At 40.3% G+C, this 23,917-nt stretch overlaps 3 non-coding genes across 3 annotated transcripts; 1 reads left to right on the forward strand and 2 right to left on the reverse strand.

Moving 5' to 3' along the window:
* Positions 1 to 5,100: 5,100 nt before the first annotated feature.
* TRNAW-CCA (transfer RNA tryptophan (anticodon CCA)) lies at positions 5,101 to 5,172 on the reverse strand. Its single transcript has one exon. It is a non-coding gene; the product is annotated as a tRNA-Trp (tRNA).
* A 431-nt stretch (positions 5,173 to 5,603) lies between these two features.
* TRNAD-GUC (transfer RNA aspartic acid (anticodon GUC)) lies at positions 5,604 to 5,675 on the forward strand. The gene has a single exon. It is a non-coding gene; the product is annotated as a tRNA-Asp (tRNA).
* Positions 5,676 to 5,771: 96 nt separating this feature from the next.
* Positions 5,772 to 5,843, reverse strand: TRNAD-GUC (transfer RNA aspartic acid (anticodon GUC)). The gene has a single exon. It is a non-coding gene; the product is annotated as a tRNA-Asp (tRNA).
* Between the last annotated feature and the right edge of the window lie 18,074 nt (positions 5,844 to 23,917).

A 23,917-nucleotide genomic window follows, 5' to 3' on the forward strand; every position in this document is an offset into this window, starting at 1 on the left:
TGTACTAATTTAAACTGTAGCTAGTATTCTTCGCTTTGAAAAGCTTTTAGGTGCCTTGGAAAATAATCTTTCCTCAACTTTAAGAATTTGCTTCTTATTTAGATATGAAACCAGTTGCACAGCATGCTTCAGAGAGATTCTTCACTTGTCAAACTAATGTAAAAAATAACAACCTCAACTTATACAAAGTCTAAAATGTTTTAAAGCAGTGTAAGGGGAAACTGAGTCTGGGGAATTTCAGCCAAAATTAACAATGAAACTACAATCTAAAAAGTTGATGCAGTCACCATCACAGACAATGATGGTACGATAGGCCTGAAGCTTGTTTTCTGACAGCTTCTAAGAAGAATGCAGTCACTATTTCCAACTAATCAAACTGTTCAAAACATACAATACAGTTGGTGCTGGCTTTTCTTGTGAGTGATACTTTAGGAGGTGGAAGAAACTAAAATTCTTGAGCTTGAAGTCCAAGTATGTTGATGATAAGTCCCGTTTTAATGCATTAAGTGTAGCACAAAAAAAACTGATAGGAATATGGCATGAAGTAGTACATCACTATAGTTCAGCTTTACAGTCATAACAAATGGATGGGTTGACTGGCCTTATCCTGGATCTGTGTTTTTCGGCTTTTTGCTGTCAGGCAAAACTGGCATAGAAGCAGAAGGGCAGCAGAAACTTGACATAATGTGTTTTGACTATTTGTTCAAACTCCAGAAGCTGTAGAGCCACTGAGTCTGTGGTTCAGACTAACATTAATTAAAGTTCATATTTACAGTCCATTTAAGTTTTGGAAGTTATTTTCCCAACTATAGAAATATGTATTACCTTGTCTGTGAATTATTTTCTCTGTTACATTGTTACACTTCTGTAACGCCCTTGCACAGATACATAACTCTTTTATTGGCTTACCTTTAACTGCTTCTAAAGCCGCAAAACCTAAAAAAGCACCCTACAATAATTTAGTGTCACTCTTTTTCAGAGCAATACACTTCTCTGAAAAGCCAAGGCCCTAAAACAATCCTTGGCACAAACTGTCCTTTATTGGTTCCACACATTCTTCTGGTTCTACTCTTTATTGTTGCACCTTGGGATCAACCAGATGTTCTCCAAGCACCATAAAGACAGGGAAAATAATATAAGAAAGCACCAAAATGTGCACATGCATGACAAGTAGCACTGGAATCTGCAACTGTCACCACAATTAGACCTTTATACAGCTGAGGATCTGCAGCTTTATTGTTTGGTTTGTTTGAAGGAAAGTAAAAGTCACATTTTGTAGCATAAGGCAGTGGTCAAGGGGGGTAAAGGAATGAGACCATTATGAATGAGCTCAAAAGATCTTTCTAATGTTGTTTCAGTGGGGAAAAAACCCCAAACGTGATCCATATGCCTATTTCACAATTTTTTTCATAAAGGTTGGAGTATGGAGCTGTTGTTTTACTTGTACCTTCTGTGAAGCGTTCCAGTATTTGAATGTTTATTCCTAACAGTAAGTTCTGGTTTTCAAAGACCAGAATACCTGCCTCTACCTGAGAAAACAGATGGTCACACTTTAACCTTTTGTCAGGATAAACGCTGACAAAAGGGAAGTTTAGGGAAAATAGTGCAAATGTTGTGAGACTATGACTATTTTAGTGGTTAAAAACCTGCTGTCAGCGTGCCTAAAAATGTGAAATATGCTGAAAGGAGAAGCCAAAAATCTTTCCTTATAGGACCCTCCCAAATGGCTGGAATTTGCTAGCTTTCCTGAGCGTGAGAAAGAGATTTTTCAGTCATACATTCATCTTTCACATGAAAACACTGAATATCTCTTAAACTATCTCAGATTTCTTGCTCTGAGTTTCCCTAGGTTTGTGATTCCTAACCTCTAATGCCACCCATAAAAATGAGACAGATAGTTTATGTTGTTATACACTGAAAAAATGTATTTTCTATATCTATGTTTTAAAAAAGGTAACTTCAGTGAAGAGCTTGGAAAACAATCCATAATGAAGTACAGATGTATAATTTGCATTCATATGTGACATTGTGAAGACTATACATTCATTCATAGCAAAGGCATTTAAGCAAGTGTTACAGACATGCCCTTGTCTTAGAGTGAGCTGATAAGGAAATGTAAAAAAGCTACATGAAGTATTGAGTCATAGCACACAGCGAGTTTCAATATGAAAATGATATTCCCTCTTACAAAGGCAACAGAAACTGGAAATCGTTACTATAAATAAAATAAGCAGTTACCTAATCATTATAGCACAGTTTAAGTGTACTTTCTAGAATCAATAATTTCTTTTCTGCATTCTTGAATAGTTAGGAAAATTAGATGGCCTTCTAATGATTCTAGCTTTCTTACTAGAAACATCTGAAGTAGAAATGGCATAAAGCATGCCTTACTGTACTGGAGCATATTGCTTCTTGGGCAATTCCAGAGCTGGCAGCCCCTGGGGAATGCTGCTCTGCCAGTATCATCTGACATGGTGCACAGACGGGTGAATACAGGGGTGCCCAGCACGGAACAGCTGTCCCCATGCAGAAAGAAATGTGTACAACTGCTTTAAAACTTCTTACTGCTGACACCGTGGTAGTCAAAGGCCGTACCAACAAGAATTGAAAACAGAAGTATCTGCTCCTACTTAAGTACACTGACAGTAATGAAATGGACAATTTTTAGGGTAGTTTCCTATAGTGAATCATTTCCAAACTAGAATTATTTGGATATCTATTTCTATCATATATGGACAGAGATAATGCTGAAGCTATTACCTGAGCTTCACAATTTTTTGAAGCATATGCCCATTTACGTTATTGCCTATCTTTAACTAGTAACAATTTCATAAGAAAAAACATCTGTGTTAAGAGATCAGTCAGGTTACAAAATGAAGTATTTTAAAAAATTAGAAAGAGATAAAAAGCACATAAGCACATGTACTATTGAAATGCTGGTGAGACACAAATACCCAGTGGCACATGTGAGTGCCTGAGAATTAATGGAGTCAGCTTGACAAAACAGCTGTGATTAAAGAGACCTATTATCCTGACTTCACTGATAGGAACTTAAGGGAGAGTTTGCACATAGATAAGGCACATTTAATTCTTTCATTCAGTTTTGAAACATCACTAGATTATTTTGATTTAGGGACAGTGGGCTCTCTCCCCAGAGAACAGCTGACAAAAGCTTTAACTGAACTGCTAGTATTTGTGGTTCTTGCAGAAGGGGATGATCCTGCTCTCTGTCTTGTCCCAGGCCATGTGCTCCTGGTGCTTTTCTTGTGTTGGATATAGTAGTTGTGCCACCAGATCTGCACGCTGAGCCTGCAGCTGCTGCCATGCCATTGCAAGATATGATCCAAGTGGAAGGAGAGGAATGCACAGGCAGGGATGAACAGGGCAGAGCAAGATGGACTGTTTTGTGACAACCTGCACTCATGTTAGGTAAGCTAGTGTGAAATCACACTTAGAAAACTTTGACTTCTGTAAGCAGATCCAGAGGTATTGTCTGGCAACAACCTGGAATGTTTAGAGCAGAGCAACTGCTTTGGCAGAGGTACAGGAATGCAAGCAGATTGCCACCACTTCTTACATCTAGCTCCCGGGTGGATGGTGAGGCAGAGAGACAAGATACTTTATGGGACCATGGAAAAATGTAACAGATTATGTATTTCATAACAGATTATACATTTAATGGATTACACATGAATGAAAAGAAAAAAGGAAAAAAAAAAGACTAACCACATAAATGGAAGTCCTGTTGGCATAGCATGTGAAGCAGTTCTCCTTGTCTGTTCAGCCCTGGTAAAATCTGAGCCAGCTGAAATACTGTGGTCAGTTCTGAGTATTTGAAAATTCAACTTGCTTGGAAAGACTCCAGAGGGCAAGTGATACTAATAATCAGAGTCCCAGCACACACAGTGTGTTACTCTAGAACAGCTATAGAGATGCATAATGAAATTCAAATATATAAGAAATTTCTATAAAAAGGAAGGGACTAAGTGAATAACTGTTCTCCAGCACAATGACTCAAAAGCTGGATTTAACTTACAGCAAAAGAGACATCAGAGTAAAACGACACATAGTCCCTTTGTAATAGTAAGAATAGCAAAGCACTGAATAGGTCGCTTAAGGAAGATGTAGAATTTCTGTATTTGAAAGGTTTTAAGGGTATATGGAACAAACATTAGCCTGTGAAACCCAAAGTATTTAGCTTAAAAAACCTGACATAATTTGATGACTGCTGAATCTGGTTCCTAAGACTTCAGTATTAATTTCTTCTATGGTTTACAACACTAATAACCAGTTCATACAAAGTGAGAATTGTATCTTTGGCATTCTCTCTGTTCATCAAATTCAGGTAATTGACAAACTATTGTTTCCCTTCCAATTAAATTTCATCGAGTGTCAAACTTTCCTGTCCCCTCAATCACTAAAGTATTACTTCTAGGACTTGCTGTCTCTTCTCTAGATCATGGCTAAGTACTCTCTGTGTCTGTCTCTGGCACCTCAGCATGTGGAAATGGCTACTCTGAGAAAATCGTCTGGTCCTCAGCCTAACGCTCTGAGGTGCCCTCCATGGGCACTCTGGTCCCCACTCCCTCCTTTTGAGGGTCTCATTCTTCTTCACGGTTCTTAAGACAAGCATCTGTCTGAGCTCATGGCTCCGTCAGACAGCTTGCTGCCTCTGCCTCTACTTCCAGTCCTTGTTATGTGAATTTCTGTACTGAAAACATTGTATCCCTGCCATTGTTGGGAGCTCTTTCCCTATTAAAATTTAAAGGTACTCTTTCTATATAGCTTTCTGATTTATCATTTCTACGCAGTGGGTTGTCTTTGTAAAAATAAACCTTTAAACACGTTCCTGCCTTTGTGTTTAAGCGTGGTATTAGTCCTATATACACAAAGACCGTAAACAAAGACCTGTCAATTTTATCCAAAGGGATCTTTACAGCAGGAATCCTATGCCATGCCCTCCGCGCCGTGCTGCCCTCTCAGCCTCAAGCAAAAAGAGTAGACCCTAAGCTGTAGGAAACAAAAAGAAAAGAAAGGAAATAACGATAACATTTCTCGGTTTTCTCCTCGAGAAAGGCAGGAAAGCAGACAAAAAGTGCATGACCCCGACGTGATTCGAACACGCAGCCTTCTGATCTGGAGTCAGACGCGCTACCGTTGCGCCACGAGGTCCTGCTGGGCAATCATCCTCACAGTGTTGCAACTGGTCTATTCCGGACCCTCGGCCGCGCGGCCCTCGCGGTCTGGACTCTGGCCGGCGTGGGGGAGGATCCGGCCCATCCCCCATAGCAGCCGCCCCCCTGCGCCGCCCCCTCTGCCCCGCACTATTTCGTCTCCCGCCTTCCCGCGCCAAGTCTGTTAACTCTGCCCACCCCCAGCCCCGCTACCGACCTCCAGCAAGCAAGAGCCTCCCGCCCCGCCTCCCTGGGGATGCCGAGCTCGCCTCCCGCGCCGTTGTCGCCATACGCCAGCTTGTGGGTCCCGCCCCCCCTGCCTGGAGGCCCCCCAGCCAAACATCTTCCGTTATCATTGCCCGCCGACGGGGAGTGGTTGTGTGATTTACCTATAAAGGCAGCTCTACAAGGCGTTGCAGTTACAACAGTTCCTCGTTAGTATAGTGGTGAGTATCCCCGCCTGTCACGCGGGAGACCGGGGTTCGATTCCCCGACGGGGAGGCTCGTAATACTTTTACCGGCGCGGAGGCGGGTTCCGCAAGAAGGGGCTTTGCCGCGAGGTTTCAGCTGCGCGGCGGCAAAATTGTTTTGAAAGTTCTCCCCGTCGGGGAATCGAACCCCGGTCTCCCGCGTGACAGGCGGGGATACTCACCACTATACTAACGAGGAGCTGTAAACCGCTGCGGGCCCCACGCATCCGCTCCCTGCGGAGAGGGGCCGACCTGGCACTGCCCGCACTGCCTGGATTCTGCCGGACCCGGCGTGGGCAGGGAGGGCTGTAACGCGCCCACTGCGGGCCTTGGATGCGCTCCCGCCACACCGCGGAGCCGCCCGCGAGCTGCGGACACGAAAATTGTAGCGTAAGCGACCTGCCCATCTGCGGGAGGGGGGAGCGGAGCAGCACCAGTAGCTCGGGTGTCTAGACGTGCGTTTGTAGCTCTGCAGCTCGTTCTCGCTTGTCTCTTTTTACGGGAACCTGAGAAGCCCTCGAGTCAGCAGTCCTTGAGGTGAAGGAACCCGAGCACCTGCTTCGTACTTACCTAAAAAAGGAACGAGGGAAATGGAAACCAGCTACTTAGAGATTTGAGAGTAAAAGGCAGAAGGACACAAACTGACCATCTGTCTTGATGCTGACCCGGTCAACAGAAACATGGTTGTAAGTTTGTATCGCAGTGACATTCAACAGGAAACTATATTTAATTTGCTGGCTTCTTGATGAAGAGTTAATACCATATAATAAACACACCATTGGAACAAATGGTGTTCTCTTTTGATGGTCTCCGCCACTGCTAGTATTTCTTTGGATAAAAGGACCCCAGATTAGCTTTTTCAGATAATCATAGCTAAAGTGCAAGCAGCAGTCTATATACAGAATTCTAAATATAAATGACCTGTAAACGAAGCATTTCTGAGAATTGGCCTACTCATTTAAACATTTGAGTATAAACATGTATTTCTCAGCAGATGAAACAGATTCAAATTTTGTTCAGACAAGTGAAAAGTATAACTACAATCTCATAATAATTTCATTATTTTAGATGTGGTGTAATTAGATGTATTGTAGTGCTATGATTGGGTGATAGGCTTTAAACCTCCCAGAGCAGGATCAAAACCAGTGTTGCCAAGCTGGTATACACTTACTGTGCAGGATGAAATTTTATTCAAAAGATGTTAATGGTTCACATTAAGTTGGAAGATTTCCTGGTCGTTTAAACCTTTCCTGTTTGCATGTTATGGGACCACTCACACTTAGTTTGGATCATTTTGCCAGGCAGTTCTCAGCTGTTTGTATTTGTTTACCCCTGTGCTCAGGGAGCTGAGCTGCGGCAGCTTGTCTAAGTGGTGGTACTTGCTGCAGCCAGACCTTCCCCTCCTGCTGCTTTTTACCTTAGAGTTGGTTTTGCCTCAAGTTCCTGCAGAGACCTCTTCTTGGTTAGTCTTCTCCTGGAACAGGGCTTCTGCTATCTCCATAACAACTCCTGCAAATTTTTGGCATTTGGTAATCACTTTCAGAATACCAGAGCCAGGCACACAATAAGCTGTGTAGGCATTTTATTGTCTACTTCGCTTTGTCCATGAGGGGGTTGTTCAGCCTGGAAAAGAGGAGGCTCAGGGAAGACCTCATTACTCTCTACAACTACCTGAAAGGAGGCTGTAGCCAGGTGGGGGTTGGTCTCTTCTCCCAGGCAACTATCAGTATGACAAGAGGGCATGGTCATAAGCTCTGCCAGAGGAGGTTTAGGTTGGATATTAGGAAGAAATTCTTTACAGAGAGGGTGATAAGGCATTGGAATAGGCTGTCCAGGGAAGTGGTGGATTCTCCATCCCTGGAGGTTTTTAAGACAAGACTGGATATGGGACTTAGTGCTATGCTCTGGTAACTATGGTGATAGTGGATCAAGGGTTGTACTTGATGATCTCAGAGGTCTACTCCAACCTGTCTGATTCTATGATTCTATGACTATTGTCATGTTGAGGTTCAGCATAGCTGATGTCATCATGGCAATGTGACCTGTTGATGGAACCTTCCGTAGCTGCAGAAATTAATTCTTCTAAATCATGTGAAAAATGGAAAACCACAAACCCTAGATGAGAAGTGGAGCCCTTCACTGGGTGTGGTCTTTAGGATGCCCCAGTCCAAAACAGCTGCTGCAAATTGAACATATTTGTTCTGATTAATCCTCCTAGCTGTTTTGTATGCTTTTATTCCTTCCCATTCACACATATCCAACGCTCCATCTACTATTTGTGTTTTCCTTTTAATTTTCTTTAATTTAAATTTTTCCTTTCATTTTTTTCTGTAGCCTGACCCTGTGAAGTTCACAGCACAGGATTTAATGAGCTTTTCAGTAAGAATGTATGAGTTATCAAATGGTATATTAAGTTACATGGCTTCTTTCTCTGTAGTTTTTGGCCCTATACCATTTTTGTCCAGTGTAATGAATTTGTCACGCAGTCTGTATGATTCAGTGATATCTTTCTGTGATAATGTATTTTGATGAAACTAAAATGAAGTTTCAAAAGTTATTAGAAAAATCAATTTGCATCACTTACAGGCATGAGTGATCAGACATCCCACATGAAATTAACAGCTGAAGAAATTCAAGGTAAAGAGGACTGTGACATTGTGCCTCTGTGCCTGTTGAATTAGTGGGAGGAGGCGTGCCTAGTATAGTTTATGCAGTATTAAAAATGCAGCCACACAGATGGGCAGCTTCCTTTTTGTATTGAGTCATGTGAATTGTCTAATAAATGGAGCCTTTTAAAAATTTGGAGGAATCTCAGGACTTGAAAATTTGTGTCCTAAGAATTGTGAAATAAAATAGAGAACAAGTGCCCATGCAGAACTGCATTTTCTGTTTGGGTAAAACTACTCTGAAGGAACAGTTGAATCTGACTAGTTTTATTTCTATAGCTTGGCTTAAATTCCATAGATACTTCCATTCAGAATAACCCCTTCTCAGAGGGAATCCTCATTCTCATCACTTTTGCCCTCAAAAGGGACTGCCAAATAAATGTACTGAAGAGATATCATAAAAACTGGAAAATTCAAGCCAGGAAAAGTGGATAGTGGCTGGTTTTAACGAATAATTTCAACTTTAGATTAGCAAAAACTGAGAGATGACCTGCTTAGAAATAGGAGGATAGGATACAGTGTGCACCTCTTTTTGTGTATGAGAGATACTGTTTCAGAGTAATCTCAGAAGAGTACTTATGCAGCAAAGCCTTTAGACGTGTATCAAGACACTTCAAAATCCAAATAGATTGTGTACTAATGTAAGTATTCCTATGTAATGCAGTCCTGGATGTTACGAGTATGTCTATCATATGACTACTACAAGACTACAGCTATATGACTATGTTGTACTTTGGAATTATTATGTAATTTTCTCTCCCCTGCCACTAACTGCCCATGCCATTAGTTAACAAAAGAAGTAGTTAACTGCTATCATCTTTTTCTTGATCGGTTGGGGGCAGGGGGCAGGCTGTCTCTTTTGGTTTTGGGGACATTTATCCAGTTTTTTAGCTGCAGGAGCAGGGTGTGTGTGCTGCTGAGGAGGGAAGCCGGTTTTTTCTCCTGCTCCTCGTTGCTGCTGCTGCTGCTGCTTCTTGGTGAGCTGGTTCCTTTCTCCTTGCCACGGCTGTTCTGGTTTCTGCATTTTGGGGTCCCAATCTCTGCTCCAGTCTCACCGCCACTTGCAGTGTCACAGCCTGCCCAGCTGGGGCAGCGACCCGGGAGAGAGAAGTAGCAGCTGCTTTCCAGGACACGCTGTGGTTCCCTGCTTCCAGTTTTCCTCCTTCATTTGGGACAAGAGACACAGAGGGAGAGACAGAATTCATCTGAGTGCTCACTATTTGTCTGTCTCGCTGGAGAGGGACTGGGAGCTCACCCTGCAGCCAGCCAGGGTGTGACACAGACACTGCCCATAAGTATAACTTTTCTCCAGGAGGAAACCTGCTGGTTTGGGGGGTTGTTGTTGTTTTGTTTTTTTTTTTTTTTTCTCTTGTGGTGTTGGGGAAGCAGTTTGCTCTGGTCTGTTTACAGTTATATCTATATCTACATATATATCTATATATATCTATATCAGTTAAGAACAGTTATCCTTCTTGTATCCGTTTTCTGATTAAAGTTCCTTTTCTTAAATTTGATAAAGTGGCGTAATTATTGTGGAGGAAACCCCCTCCTCTGCTTGTGGGATAAATATTTTGTTTTTTTCCCCTCAAACCTAGACAGACTATAACTTTCTACATGTGAGGAAAGACTGCAGTGGACCCAAGCAATTTCACCATTGGTCTGACTTAGTCTGAAACAGCATTGTCATTTTTTAGAATCTTGAAATTGTCAATAATAAGTTTCAAAATTGACCTATCATGTAATGCCTAAGAAGGAAAATTTTAGGGACAAATGTGAAAAAAATCAAATACTCTAGTATACAGCTACAATATAACAATCAGGACTGACTCTCACATCAGTTCCAGTACAAACAACTGTCACTAAAAAAAAAATAATAAACTAATAAAGTATAGTCCATGTCTTTTCTGAGTCATGGGAGTGCAAAAGAGCCACCTGAAGCCTGGAAGAAACTGCTGCTCCACGCCAATACTAGGACTGGCTTCTTTGGCTATTGACACAATTTTTGGTGTGTGCACAGGCAGTAGAAGGGAAGTGGATAGGTTTTTACATTTAGCAGATGGAAGAAGGAAGATGGTCTAAAAAAGCCCTTACAGAAATTAATTCCTATTTCCAATGTTATTCGTGATAGAGAAAAGCAAATGTGCACATTCACCAGAGATTGCTCAGGATGTGATGGATGGTTAACCATCTTGCTCAGTTGTAAAAGCCTGACATGTAAAAAAAGATGCAGAAATGAATCACAGTACACTTCAAATTTGAAACAAGAGATGAATATTTAAAGTCAGTTGGATAGCAAAAACATCAAATGAGGAATTGTTGGGAATTATGTGCTTAGAGCACAAGTAATTGAAGTAAGAGCTTAATGCTACTATGTATCTGGAATATATTGTCTGACAATCACCAAACTACTCTTAGTTCTAGTAAAATCAAAGAAAAAGCATTAAGAGGAAAGATATCAGATGCATTGCTAGGTAGAGTCACAAAACATTTTACAGCTTTGTCACATCTTACAGGGATGGGAGGTGTTAATCTGCAACCACTGGTGTGGAGATGTCAGCTTTAAGAGATGAGAAAAGGGATGAGGAATTGGTGTGGGGCAAAATATGGAAGGAGACATTGTAAAGGTGACAATAAGCAATGAAAATAATAATAATTAAATAATAATTATTAAAGTGCAATGCAATGTAGAATATTGCATCTATTCCTGGGGAAAAAAAATATGAGCAGGATTGTTTTTCACTTGCATTATTGTGTAATTTTGAATGTGAGGATTCTTGTTTCAAGAGGCACAAATGCTGTGCTTTGGAACAATGGTATGTCTTCATTTCTTTGCTATCTGCTATTTTGCAAGATAATGATCTTCATCTAGGTCGGTTTTGGGTTGGTTTTTTGGAACTTAAAATTTTAAGTTTGGAATTACACTGGCACCCTCTGGTGGCATTCCGAAGTGCTCTCAAGTGCTCTACTTTAAATCCAGTAAAATTACTGATTCACACTTGCTTTAATAGAGGAAACGTGAGATTGCTATTTTACAGAATTGTCATATTAAAAACAGGAGAAACAAAGAATAATATCTCATAAATTGAATTCAGCTTACACAAAATGAGCTCATAAAATGAAATTCTAGCAATTTGGGTCAAAAATGGCTGAGGAAAATCTCTTTCATTTCCCTTCCCTCACATTCTCTTAATTGAATTCATGGATAGCATTTTGCTAGTATTGGACAGGAAAGGAGTTACAAGAATGACCTAACTATGGGACTGGCCTGTTTCACTTGGCAGCAAAAATTAATCAGTCTCTTACAGAAAGTGTTCACAGAAGAATTTCCTTTTGAAATTAAGACACTTAGCAGCTGTTGGCACTTTCATCCTGAGACTTTTTGCCAGAGCCGAACCAGATGTGCAGTCCATTTGTCCATTTGTTATTAATTATGAATATAGAAAAGAATAAAGAAAGGATAAAAAAGAGCACACAATGTGAAAACAGACTATTTCCCCTGTTTATGCATGTGGGAAGGACTCACATTTTGGGGGATTTTGCAAAAAAATGAAACTAACCCTTTCACCTAGAGTTGGGTAACTGTACAGCTGCCCTTCCTCAGGGTAGCAAGACTCACTCAGAGGAAAAAAATATTATTAAATTGCATCATCATTCCATCCCAGTCCCCTGTCCTCAGTGTAAGTCCTCATTACTGAACATGGTAGGTTTCCCAAATGAATGTGTGCTCTTGCCCCTTCTTTTCCTTAATAGTAACTGAGAGTTCAAGAAATATTGCCTGAAGCCAGAGAAGGGGAGTACTTTTTTTTCAATTTGACTCTGCTTAACAGACATTCTCAGACTGGTAAAATGATATAATTTTAATTACAGTTTTTTAGAAACTGTAAAAAGCAAGACAGGAAAGTAGATTAACTGCTCATATTGGAAGAAATTGTGTCGTTTCTTCTGTTTACATGGATGAGGGGGCCATGGTCTTTTTTGGCATAATTTAAGTAAAAAGGGAAATGCTAATGATATTTTTAGAACCATTGTTCTCTAGGTGGCATGAAGACTAAGCTATATGAAAGGACTTCAATGCTAAATACCAATACTATTTTGTAATTTTGACAAAAATCAGCTGAAGATATCAAGTTTTTCTCAACCTGATGTGATTAAAATCCTGATCCTACATACTCTTCTGTTTAAAGAAAAGAATTTAAACAAACTCATTAGATAACATTATTTCATGAACTTTGGTCCACTGACTCTGAAACTTCAGATTTTAAGAATTATTTCAGACAGGTTATTTCAGGTTTTCACAAAAACTTCACAACCAACAGTACTATGAGTAGGAGCTGTACATGTTTGACTAGTATGTACATGATTATAATTTGTCTACCACAAAATTATTCTATGATTCACTTACTGTCATATTTAAGCATAATAGTTTGGCATTCTTCAGGCCTATTTCCACAATTCTGTACACCTGAAAGTTCTTGAAACATCACCTGGTACAACTCCCTACAACATTTAGAAGTTTAAGGGATGCAACTTCATGAGATTACTTAGATCAGTCTGTGAATCTGACCAAAAGATATATATGTGGGGCAGAAGTCATACCAGAAGACAGATCAGTGGGTTAGTCAATGTTCTGATTATCAATCTTATTCAGAAAAAAAATCCTTTGTATGCATAGGAGAGAGTTCCTAAAGTTTGACTCTCTTCGTGAATAACATTGAATTTATGTTGGAAGAAAGACTAAAATACAAAATGCTTCAGTTTGGGTTTTTTTTCAGAAAATGAATTGTGGACATCCTATGACAATATTCATTCTTATCTTACACTGCCTCCTGTAACTGTGGTGTAGCAATCTGTTTTCCCTATATTTGGAAGTGAAAGGACAACTGTACTGAAAAATGGGCACTACAGGGCCCATAATATTCCTGTTCCCTTAACAAGAGGCATGCTTGTGTGTCAAGTTTAGATCTAGATCTGAGTTTGCCTACAATTTAGGGAGTAACAGGAGAGCAGTACTGTTCTGCAGACCGGATGCAGAACTTCAGCTGAGATATCTGGGAGAAGGATGTTGTGGATAGATACAGATCTCAGATTCTAATACCTTTGTGTTTCAGGACGCATTCAGAATTTGGGTGTTGCCTTGTGCTAGTTCCATATTTAAACTTCCTCTGTAGTAAAACAATTACTTGGTTTGAGATTTTGGTGAGTGAAATAAAAAGAATTCTTGCTTTTGAAAAGACAAGGTAGTGAAAGCTATAGAGAGGAAAATATGCGCAAAAGTCATGGAAAGAGGATATGAAATTTGGAAGGCTGCAATGACAGTTTCTGCGGCCCATAAGCTGTATTTCCTTCATATGTTCAGATGATACAGCCAAGAAAGGGCTGTTGTGCAGTGTGCTCTCTCCCTTTGTCAGGTCACTTTCTGAAAGGGAAAACAGTGTAGAGTTAGGCATGAAGAATGACAGTTTCATGGCTAGTCCTAAATGGTGAGATATGGTACAAAGAAAGGATGAGGATGTGTGATGGTGTCAGGGCAGTCCAACAAGAGTAGGCGGGACATGCACACTCTCACAAAGTCAGAGATCTAAGCAGGTGCTTGGGCCTACATTCATATTTTTCTCTCTGCATGCACATAGTGGTGATGCCCAAATTGCAGTCACTTATCTCCTAGCTCCCACCTGCAATACTTAATGAAAACACTGTGATCACTCCCTCCCTGTATAGCAAGTTGTACTGGTTTTGTCTGGGATAGAGTTAATTTTCTTCATAGTAGATGCTATGGGGCAGTATTTTGGATTTATGCTAAATGAAGTGTTGAAAATGCAGGGATGTTTTTGCTCCTGCTGGGCAGTGCTTACGCTTCATCAAAGACTTTTCTGCTTCTTACACTGCCCCACCAGTGAGAAGGCTGAAGGTGCATAAGTAACTGAAAGGGAACACAACTGGGACATCTGACCCCACTGACTAAAGGGATATTCCACACCATATGGCATCATGCTCAGCATATAAAGCTGGGGAAATAATAAGGAAGTGGAGGCATTTGGAGTAATGGTGTTTGTCTTCCCAAGTAACCCTTGCATGTGATGAAGGCCTGCTTTCCTGGAGATGGCTGAAAACCTGCCTCCCTATGGAAAGCAGTGAAGGAATTCATTGTATGGCTTTGCTTGTGTGTGCAGCTTTTGGTCTATTAAACTGTCTTTATCTCAACCCATGAGTATTCCACTTTTACTCTTCTAGTTCTCTCCCCCATCCCACCGTGAGGAATTGAGTGAACAGCTGACTGATGCGTAGCTGCTGCCTGCAGTTAAACCACAAGACAGTAGAGAGACAGAGGCAGCATTTCAGTGAGAGGCTAGCAGAGTGTTATTCTGGTCTGTCTACAGTGTCCAAAGTCAAGTGGGATAAAGGCAAGCTTGTTTGACAAGGAAACTCTTATTGCTTCACGTTTCATATCTTCCTTCTTGTCCCAAGTTAGTTTCTAAAGTTTTTCATTATTTCAGCAACACAGAAATATTATCTACCTTGACCCTTTTTTTTTTCCACTGAGTTCTGCCCACAGGAAGATTGTCATATACAAAAGCTTTAATTTATATTCTTGTTATATTATTACAAATGAGATGGTTACACTGGGAATGAGGATTGTTTTATATTGAAATGTGCTTCATTAGGTGATTTAATTGATGTGTTTGGTGCTACCACAAGGCAACTTCCAAGAAAAGGGAAGCTTAATATACTATGTATGAACACCTTCCAGGCCTGTATGGTAATTGTTCATCATTATGTCTGAAGTAATGGTCTTTTGGCAGAACTTAATGACTGTTATTGCATTGGGCAACCTAAGGCTCTATTATTCAATTAAAGTTATTGTCTTAATTCTTTGGGCCTGGATGATCACAGAGAATGATATTAATAATAGATTGGAAATGAAAGAGAAGAGGTTCTATTCATCAGAGCCTTTATCCAAAGGACATACGAACTCTGGCTGGCTGGACTGATTGTTTTGTGCAAATGATTGTGCCATTTGTACAGCCAATGCCTAATAGCAGCTGCTGAAGAGTCACTGAACTGCATTGTTCTCAGAAAGATGTGTCTTGCCATCTTTGGAAATTGCAAAAACACTTTTTCATAGATGAGACTTCTTTTCATAGAGAAGACTGCTTTCGAGCAACTGAAGATGTCATATGACTTAACTTCCTTGCACGACTCTAATCCAAATGCAGATAAACTGCAAGAAAAAGTTTGTATCAGAAGGCAGCATGAGAAGAAAGACTCTACAAGGTCTTAGTAGTATTTGTGTTATGAAGAGTTCTGTCATACATCTGGATTCATCTGAAAGGAAGAGGTTTTTCATCAACTTTTGAAGTGCTTTAAAATACTTCACCTTTTACATACCCACTATTTGCTTTTCTATGGTCTGTGGTGGGAGAGGATTTTTTTCTTGTTCTGCAAACAGCATAATTTTCTCCTACACACAATCATTAATGATGAACTCATGGGAGGAGTACATCTTAGAGGAAGAGCAGTTTGGGGAAGGCATAGGAGTCAGACAGCTGGTATGCTGCGAGATTACCCCATTTATAACATTTCTTTAAGTAATCCCATAAACCATTCCTTATTTTCCTGGAGGCCCAATGTGTTAAACTATGTTGGTGTGGACTGGGATACAGAAGCTTACATGTAATGGAGAGCTCAGGAATGTAAACATGTGACAGGCACATGTGCTGGATGTATTGGTCATTTTGAAGGGGAAGAGCTGAGGTGCTGCATTTGCTTGTCAAGGCCTAATTTCAATGCAGGGACAGGGAAGGTAAGAGTTACAATATAATATTGTTGCATTTTTTCTTTTCAGGACTCCAGCTCATGTGGAGCTCACCAAGGAACTGCATTTACTTAAATGAAGACCAAAGGTGAGAGAGGCTGTCACACTATATTGACAGTGAAATTCAGGCAATAAGGTAAAATGTACCAAATAAGCAAGCCTCACATTAGTATTTAACAATTCTATAGTTCAGTTTTAAGAGCCTTTATGTTTAAGGGCACCTCATGTAAATAACTTTCATAGACTGCATCCACCCATGGGATAGAACTCAGTTTTGTGAAGGCAGCAACAAGAAGGAGAACTGTAAAGCAGTATTTGCTAACACCAGAGCAGAGCAGTGTAATGGGACTGAGATAACCAGCAGCATTGGATTTACAGCAGTTTGTGGCATGAACAGCAGTTGACTTTGCACTTGGAGATGGTCATGGAGAATTAAGATGAGAAGATAGCAGTAAATACATTTTACTGCCATTCATGATATTTGCAGTGACTGAGGGCATGTATGTTTGCATTGAAGCTGAAACTTCCCTTAAATGTGAAATTTGTATCCAAAGACTTGATGTGCAGAAGAACAGGACTCAATCATTCAATCAGATTGCAGATTCCAAGGAAAAGCCATCCCTGCAATTTAGATCATCAGCTCTATTTGACTGAATATATTTATATAGATAATATATATAAGCTGTATTTGATTGGGTATTGTCCTTGCTCCACTAGGACAGGTCACAGGGTGCTGGAGTCTCCCCATGGGGGCTGGGGATGTGGCAGGACAGGGCTTGGCAGCTGATGCCTGTCCCACCACCCCAGCCAGGAGAAGGTTAGCTGGTGGGCACTGGGGCAGTCTCAGACCCAGGCATGGGGTACTGTCTGTGGGGAGGGGTCCAGGCTGTGCTGGTCAGTCAGCCAATGGATGTGGGGTCATTCCTTGTGAGATGCTCTGGGGTTAGACACAGCCCTGGAATGGCTGGCCAGGGCCTCACTGTGGCACTGTCTGTCAGGAAGGGCCGCACTGGCTCTATCTTGGCCCTGGGCGCCACTGCCAGATCCCTGGTTGGGAGGAGGATGCACTTAGAACCCTTAGAGATGTATTCAGTGAAGGCACTACAAAACAAGTGGGGAAACATAGTGTTGTCAGTAAACACAGAGTTTATCACAGGATTTATAATAATTGTCAGTTAGGGACCATACCCTGTGGCAGGATCATGAAGACCGTGTAAGAACTTCAAAGCAGGTCAAGAAACATTGTCTGCAGGACCATTGCCCTCAGACAAGGTAAAGATGTGCTTCCAAGTCATGAACATGTCCCTTTAACTCATCCCTCCCTCTATGCAGCTAAGATATCTGAAATGGAGAGTTTCTGCTAGCCCAGTTTAGTCCACAGAAGGAGGAAACACCAAGACTGTAAAGAAGCAGCATCATTATTTCTGCTGAAACTAGCACAGGGTTAGTCAACAGCTAATAGTGGTCAAAATATTCGGAGAAACCAAGGATGTCAGGAGTGCAGGGACATACACAGCTAGTCAAACTATCCAGCCACTCCCCTTGGGTGAATAGTGCTAGATCTGAATAATAATGTCATTTTGTGATGTGGATTCCTGGTCTTCGAATATAAGTGATGATATTCTTTTCATAGGAGAGAGACAGATTAAGAGAGGAGTGATTTAAGAACGTGATGGTAAACTTTAATTATTTCTACACAGCATTATTGCAGAATATTAACTTGGAACAGAGACTGAGAATATCTGAAGTCTGAAAGTCAGAAGTCAAAGATGCAATTGAAATGCACTCACCTTGTCATTAAATATGAGCATCTCCATCAGGTAACAATAGGAGTCTTCTGCCAACATGATTTCTGACCAAGAGAAAGGTTTGTTTTGTCTGAAAATGTCTCATTTTTTCCCAGTTATATGGATTGCAAAAATAAAAGATGTTTCCTCTCATTATAAACCATGATGACTTGAAGATTCATAAGAAAATTTTTCATTATGAAATATTGGTTATGTACATTTTGGGAAATTTATTCTGTTGCCAGTCATTGATTTTTAATTGTTTTGTTACAGTACTTCTGAAATAAAAGCATTACAGAGACAGCTTTACACATACATGAATTTCAGCTACGCAAATCTTCTGCATCATCTTCCTGACATACTTGGGAGAGGTAAAGCTGATGGTTAAGGAGAAGAAAATGGTAGGTAAACCATAGTGTTGAGAAAAATCACTGACAAATGACCTCTAGTCAGAGTTCCCAAGGGTACATGACAAAGTTGAAGTGTTTACAATATTGAAGGTGTTTACTACACTGATATAAATGAAGTAATCCGAAATTGCAGAGTCTTGTTTCTTTTCCTCAAGAACGATGAGCTCAGTGTTTCCTCAAGAGATTATACCGATTTCCTGAGATTAACCAGTTCTTGGTGCATAACTCTATCTACCTACAGTGATATAAATCTGCAGAAAAACATAGCAAAATATGTCAATCCTCAGAAAAACAGCTGCATCATTCTACTGTGGCCTTGTATATTTAGCCCTTAGGAATCACAAATTTCATAATTAGGTATGAGTCAGGTCTAAAATCTTCTCTTTGTCCCATGGCTTTTCTTTTCACCTTTTTCCTACTCATTTCCAGCCATGTACTCAGGTTGCATTTCTGGAGTTATAGAGGGGACAGACTATATCTCTTATCAAGGTCACAGATCACATCACATTGAGGGGGCTGTTCGAAACCATTGAGCACTGGGCTGGAGGCTGGAGGGATGGACCAGCAGGAACCTTATGAAACTCAACAAGGACAAATGCAAAGTCCTACGCTTGGGAAGGACAAACCACTGGCAATGATACAAGCTGGGGACTGACAGACTGCGAAGTGCTCAGTGCGGAAGGACCTACATGTACTGGCTGTCAGAAAACTGCACATGAGCTAGTGGTGTGCCCTAGCACAGCAGAGAAAGCATTCTGAGCTGTATTAAGAGCAGCACAACTTGCAGACTGGAAAAAGCATTCATCTTACTCTACCAGCATTCATTAGAAAACAAGAGACAGTGATAAACTCAAGGAAGTTCAGCAAAATATCACCATGGCAGTCAGGCTGGAGCACCTGCCCTGTGCGTGCAAGCTAAAGGAAAGGGCAGGTCTTTGTTCAGCCTGGAGAAGAGATGGCTTTGGGGAACTTTGCACAGTCTTCCTATACTTACAAGGAAGTGATTGAGAAGGTGGAGACAGAATCTTCATGGCAGTGGTTGGTGGGAAGCCAGGAGAAAATGGTTATCATCTGAAACAAAGAGGGGTTCAGACGGGGTATAAGAAAAGCCATTTTCCTCATGAAGACAGCCAAAATGTGGGATAGGAGCCCAGAGAGGCTGTGCAATGATCCCTGAAAGTTTACAAGATCTAACTGAATAAACTCTTCATCAACCTGATCTGATCTCATAGCTGACCTTTGTTTGATCAGCAGGTTTGACTATAGAGAGTTTCTGAAGGTCCCTTCCAACCTGCATTATCCTCTGACTCTGCAATTATTCCTGAAAACTCTCCTCTTCCCTCTTTTGGTGACTTGAAGAGGATTTAAGAAAGTGGAGAAGAGAGTTACGGCATAGGAAGAAACAAATGTTTTATTTCAGTTAATTACACAGAAATCTTATGATGAGGAAAAAGAAGGTGGAAGTAGCAGAAACTACAGAAAAAGAGAGCATGGGGCAAAGTGTTCAGGAAAAGGGTCTGTAAACAGTTACTCATGTGAGCAAGGACTGATAGACAGACCTGATCAGTGCAAATGTAATGGGATTTCATGCGCTACAAGATAAAAGTAGCAAAGTTTCCCATTAGGGCAATTATCTCTCAACTGGTGAAAACACAACAGATGAAGCTGCTGAAATATTTCTATATTCATCCAACTCATTATGTGGCAAATGTGTTATAAGACAATTTATGCTATTGCTTTACCTGAAAACCAGAAAATGTTAATGAAAATGGTAGAAAGACAAACCCATGTTCAGCCCTTATAAATCCAACTACATGTCCAGCCTACAAGTATTGGTTGAGTCTGGTCAGCATCCAAAATCCTTTCTTGTAATCCAAGTTATGAGGGGATTGAAGTCAGGCAACATGATAAATCAATAATATTCTACTTGGAACCAAGACTAAACCATTTTGTTCTTTAACTTAGGGAAACAGATAGCTCTTAATTTGGCCTTGAAGAACACTGGAAGGCAAATAAATGATTTAACATTGTCAAGCATATTTCAGGGAAAAGCTATTTGTAATCAAGATTTTCAAAATGAAAGACCTCAATATCTTGAATTGAACTCAACTGCATCTTTTTAACAAGAAAACATAATTTCACCTATGACATGTGGGTCCTTGCTTTTTGTCATAAATGCATCTTAAGGTGCTGCATTTGATTATTTTACATATATTATGTTTTTAATGTAACATTTTATTAAAGTAATTACTTTTTGTTCTGGTCACAAGAAAGCCTTTAGCTCATCGGGCACCAGGGGAGTCAGACATATCTTAATTTCATCATTCCTCTGTGTGGCTGAGTCAGGATTTTAATATTCACTCAAGTGTCTTGTGAAAACACAAGGTAAATATAGATCTTTACCAATATGGAATACATTCCCGCCATAATGGGACTAGTTAACAAGCTATAGAGAGGTAGGACTGTTCTCCAGATCTTTCTGAAATCCTTCCCGGCAACCCTTTCCAAAGCTCTAAAGAGTCCTTCAACACTTACATTCAGAAGATCTAAGGTTTCTAATTATAACCAGTTCTTCACCACTGACGTAGATGATGATGAGGAGAAAATGAGACCTCAGTCTGTTCCTTGTGTTTTTTATTAACCTACAGTGAATATCAGAGAGATAACTGGCTCCTATTGATTTGCATATGCCACCACAGGATACTATGATACTCAGGATATCAGAAAAAAAATTATATAAACAGCAGATTTGTGTAACTAATTTGATCTGCATTTGGTGCCCATTTCTACTCTAAAGCCTCAGAATACATTTATACCTGTACAAACTCTTTGTGGTTATTACATTTATCTCAAGATTCAAGCTTATGTAATGTTGGTGCTTGTAGCAATGCATTCTCAATACATGGCTTGGAGAATGTCTTGTCAGAAATGGGCTGATGAAGAAAATACACCAGCCACTGAGAATGCTTTAACAACTGATGTTTTTAATGTGCCAGGCCAGGGAGCTGGGGAAAGGACAGTGACCTCATGTTATCTGAAACCCTCTCCCATTGAATGTAAATCCCCTTACTCCTATTGGCACAAATTCAGACTTCCCCCCCTTGTCCCTTATTGGTGAGTTTGTAACCCTCCAAAGTCCATATAAACTTGTACCCCTGATTAAACTCCTCTTTGTTCCTGCCTTCGCCGTGGTCCCTGTGTGTCCTTTCTGGGGGGCTCTCAGAGACCACATGGTCAGGGTGAGCATAGAGCACACACTTCTCCCAGGTTAATGGACTGATAATCCAGGACCAGGAGATTCCATATCGTTGCAGATTCCTTCAGCACACAGCATAACGAGGCTACAAGAAACCAACCTCAGGAAAAAGTATACAGTAGCTGGAGAAAAATAAAAATACAATAGGAGAAAAGTGCATAATAACAGGAAAACAAGGAAGACTTAAAAAGAAATGGGTTATTTTTGAGGTTAGCAGATGGGCCTCCATGGCTAAACCCAGCTTTGCTGGAGGAAGAGAAAAATAGAGTAAATAAAAATATGTAAAAAAGAAGCCCTGCTAATAAAGTTTTAATATGACTTGGGCAAGAAAGTAGCAATGTTTAATAAAATGTAATTAAACTTGAGTGTATTAACTGGCAGGGACAAAGATATGTAAGTGGAGAGTTCTTAAATAACCAGCACATATATTTGCTGTTCTCAGCAATGTCTTTCCTCAAAGGAGAATTTCAAAATATGATGCCTTAATTTCAACAGTCCTTCCACATTCTGGGCCAGATTTTCTTCCCTTTTTTGAATGTTTGCATGCTTCAATAGCTTAAAAAATGTTGCAGAGGGATACTTAAATTGCTTGGTATTTAGCACTTGTAGATAGTAGTTAGGAGAGATTTGCAATCTGCGAGAAAGAAAAAGAAATTTCTGAATAAAGAGGGAGTAGTAACAGAGACCAAAGAATGTTTTGGGGCACACTGTACTTTATGATTGCAGGAGGGACAGCAAGTGATGTAGTTTTGCTGTGCAACAAGGGTAAGATAGGCTACTGTGCACAGTCCTAACGGGCCTTGGCATACGAGTGCCACTTAAGCAGCACATACTGCCTTGCTGTAGCTTGCAGTAATTGAAAGATCTTCTGACAACCTTGAAGATGATGGGGGCCAGAGAGGCTTTGCCAATTTCTTGTATTTTTTTTTCTAAATAAATAAAGTCACCAAAATGCCTACTCCAGCCTTTAGACCAGCACAGCTCCTACGAGTAGGCTGAGCTACAGGATGGGACTGAAAATTTCTCCTTGTATGTATGTAATAGGTGTTGCATATGATTAAGAAACCCTCATGTGATATTGCCAAATTCAATTATAAGAAATTAAAACAATTTTAAAATGTTGGGTGATTAGGATACACTTTGATGAGTAGACATTTGCATATTATCCAAACAGAAAATGCCAGCAATTAGACATGTAGCCAGTGAGCTGCACAACTGCAGTTATGGGATAAGAGCAGTTGACAGAAATGTTTCAGTTTTTAACTCTATGTTTAAACCACTGCCCTGGTAGCACTCTCTCTGTGTTCACACAGGATCATATATGCCTAACCTACACTTTTGAGTCATTAAAAGCCAGTGAATTTTCACATACATTCATCATTGGTGTCTGTTGGAGCAAAGGGCTGCAGGGCTTTTGACCATGCTCCATCTTTTGTGCAGGGCTGCATAAAACTGAGGGGAATCAGAGTCAGATATTCAGCTGCTTTTGATGCATTTTTCCCTGCCTTAAAATCACAATGTTAAGAATATAATCCACATGCTGTCTGAGTGGCATGAAGTTTAAATCTTCCAGGTATTACCTATAACTTTTTTAAAGACAAATAGCTTGTCACTGTTTCCAATAAAAGGGTAGAAAAAGAAAGCACATTAGTTGAAACAGGAGAAGAAGATAGCTATGAATTTTAGAGTTCACTTTTAGGGGTCAATATAGTGTGGTAAAAACACCTAGAATGTAATTTTTGAGGGGAACCCAAGCAGAAGCACATTCTTTGTGAAACGACGTAACATTGCTCTGACTTATTACTCAGGAAAGATTGCAAAAGGATTTAGTGTGACTGTAACAGATTCTTTGCCATTAGCAGACATGTGTAGAGTATGAGCACCTTGATCTAGGAGATAATTAACAGGAACAGAAAATAACATAATGAAAAACTGATGCCTCTCCACCCTGTTGTATTGTCCTTTCTGGGAGTCATAGGATGTATTATCAACCAGCATTAAGCTAGGGTTTAATTTTAAGCCTCAGGCTCTGGCAGCTTCTGCATTGCTCTATAAATCATCCTTTGTTCTTAGCAGAGCTTGGTTGGGTATTAAGAAGGTGTTTAAGCTTCAAAGTCAGTACTCGGTGATACAATTAACTAATCTACAGTTCTCAAAGCTGAAGCAAGTTGTTTATTTTTACGTAGAACTATTTTTCATCTGAAAGTGCTGATTTATCAAAATTGGAGTGTTTTGTGGGAAGATGTTTTAGCAAAAATTAAATACAACTACTGTCTGCTGAGAAGGCATGAGAAGAATCTGCCAGCGGGACTGAGCAAGGGACAATGGCAAGTTGAGAGAA

This window comes from Pithys albifrons, chromosome 3 (assembly GCF_047495875.1).
Source record: "Pithys albifrons albifrons isolate INPA30051 chromosome 3, PitAlb_v1, whole genome shotgun sequence".
NCBI lineage: Eukaryota > Metazoa > Chordata > Aves > Passeriformes > Thamnophilidae > Pithys > Pithys albifrons.